We start from the raw sequence: 2,597 nt of genomic DNA, 5'->3' as shown, positions 1-2,597 counted from the left end.
CTCTTAAAAGATGCAACAACAGGAGTATTTTTCATATTGTAACGTTATATTTTGAGAAGAAAAAAACAAACATTCAAAGCATCAGGTGGATTTTCAGATTGTCTATGCATAATTGTTTAGAAACAGCACATCAGAAAATCATCAGAAAAAACGTCCATAATGCATATGGATAAAGACATCTTGATATTGATGTGGTCTCAGCTGTGATATAGGGGACTGTCACCTAATTTAAGAATGCACAGTAAAATTGTCTGTGTTATTTTAACTCTGTTGGCTCCATTTTGTAGCTACATATTGTCAGGATTTTACTGTGTGCTCTACCACTGACTTAGACAAAAATTGCAAACAAACAATTCAGCATATTTCAAGGGAGACATTGCATAATCAAGACTTGCACATAATCCAGAGTCTTAATTTAACTTGGAGAGTGTAGAGATGAACCACTTTAAAGGGTCACTTTTGACCCACTGACAATGAATGAATTTGTGAACCCAATGAGTGTTGGCAGGGACTCGTTATCACCACTTAAAATGTTAAGTGGCGATAACTATAGTCCCTGCCAAAAGATTTATTCACAACTACTCTCTCAGTTATGTTTTACCTTTTAATTCCAATGCATTCAAGCAGTAAAACTATTTGTTGGTGTGACATCACCCGTTTCCAAAGAGAGAAGAAACAATCCTTTGTTATTTATGGTAGGTAAATATGGAAGCAGGACTAATTGGGTAAAACAGGTGAGTGGACTGCATATTGCACCTGTCTTGTATTCATTTCACAACCAAACGCACAACACACAGGCCTTCTTAACTGTCCCCAATGCCCTTACAGAATTGGGAAAGGGGCTTTTATGTATGCTGCTCCCACAGCTTGGAAGACTTTGCAAATTGATTTAAAACTTGGGGAAGTAGTATTTATCTACTTTCAGTGATCATCCTGTTTTATATTGTTTTGCAAGGTTTTCTTTTAACTTTTGCGGTCTGAAACGTGTTTTACGTTTGTCTGAAATCATGTTTGTCTTGGGCCACTCTTGTAAAAGAGATTTCTTTTTTTTTCCTCTTTTTTATCTCAGTGATGCTTTCCTGGTTAAATAAACGTTATTTAAAATAATAAAATAGATTAGATAATCTGCTTAACAAATTCAGATTAACCTCCATGGCGTTGGTGGTGGTTTACTATGGCCCATTAGTATCTATGGAAACAGTGAGTGTTCACTAAATTGTTATTCCACTGACTTGAACAGTCCTTGGAGAAAGGAGAGGGGGGGAAAGTCGGTGCTGAAATTGAGTGGCATTTCCTTTTAAGATGCTCTGTGAGTGATGGCTTTTATAGAGGGGATGGTTGCGCAATTAACCTCCCGTTAGATTTTTGTTGAGGCCTATATAAAACATAGGCAAACACGTTTGGTAGACACTCCCTATCTTTTCTTTATTTGGTTTGTGCAGGTTGTTTAATGCCTCCACAGTAAAACTCCCATGTTCATTTATCCATTTGTAACTCAGAAAGTGTACAAATATAACCAAAATTCTACCCTCTTAGAGAGCGTACAAATGTAAAAAGGAAATTTGACCTGCTTGGGTCCAATTGTACACTCTCAGAGTTCAATTAACACTCATGGTTTTACAGTGTACACACTCTCACAAACGGTGGGGGGAAAAAAAAACAAATCTGAAAAAGTGGATTATCATCATCCACTCATTTATGGACATTTCCTCCAATCAGCCATGATTATCTTTGCTCCAGTCCGTTGAGGCCACAGAGCTGCTGGGATCTGCCTGCAGAAGTGGTCTCCCCCGCTGAGAGAGCTCCTTACTAACGATCAGTGGGGGGCTAGTGCCAACAGTACAGTACGTCCCCCTCGACAAATGTAGCTTCACTTACCAAAGCCTGATTTTATACTTTGTGGTACGACAGTGTCTCTCGCAGTGTTTTCTTTGTTAGAAAACAATAGTTATTTATGGTGAGTGACACTGTCGTATGTCGAAGTATTGTAATTAACCCATTAAGACCGGGAACGCATCTGTGTGTCATTTTTTTTTTTTTCATGATTTTTCAAAAATAGCAGATCTACAAGCTCATAGTGCAGCACTCGGTGCCGCGCTATGAGCTTGTATATCTGCTATTTTTGAATAGCCAAAGAAATCTAAAAATGACACACAGATGGTCAGCCTATAGGCCCAAATTCCAGTCTAGACAGTGAACCTGAATGCAGATCAAGGGCAGAGCAGGTTTCTTTCTTTCACTGGAACTCAGCAGAATATACAGCAGCTATTATATTGTGCACAGAGCAGTGGACTATAAGATCGAAGAGGCGGTCAGAAATGGGAAAACATACAAAACACCTTGTTTTGTACAAAACAAGATCTCATTTTGTCACACACAAAATAAGATGAATGAAGAGCAACGGTGGGCTTTAGTTTATAGAAGAGCGAGGGATGGTGGAAGTTTCAGGGACGAGATAGAACGGAGGGACCCTTTTCTTTGCTGGGGAAAAAAAATGTTTTATCCACAGGCCGTTTCGGGTCTGGATGGAGCTGGATGAATTCATTAAAGGAGGTGCAGTCTCTCGCAGCTGCCATGTCTCTCCCTGCAGCCAGACG

This window comes from Gymnoscopelus microlampas, assembly GCF_963454915.1.
Source record: "Gymnoscopelus microlampas genome assembly, chromosome: 17".
Classification (NCBI taxonomy): Eukaryota; Metazoa; Chordata; class Actinopteri; order Myctophiformes; family Myctophidae; genus Gymnoscopelus; species Gymnoscopelus microlampas.
This window is presented reverse-complemented; position numbering follows the sequence as displayed.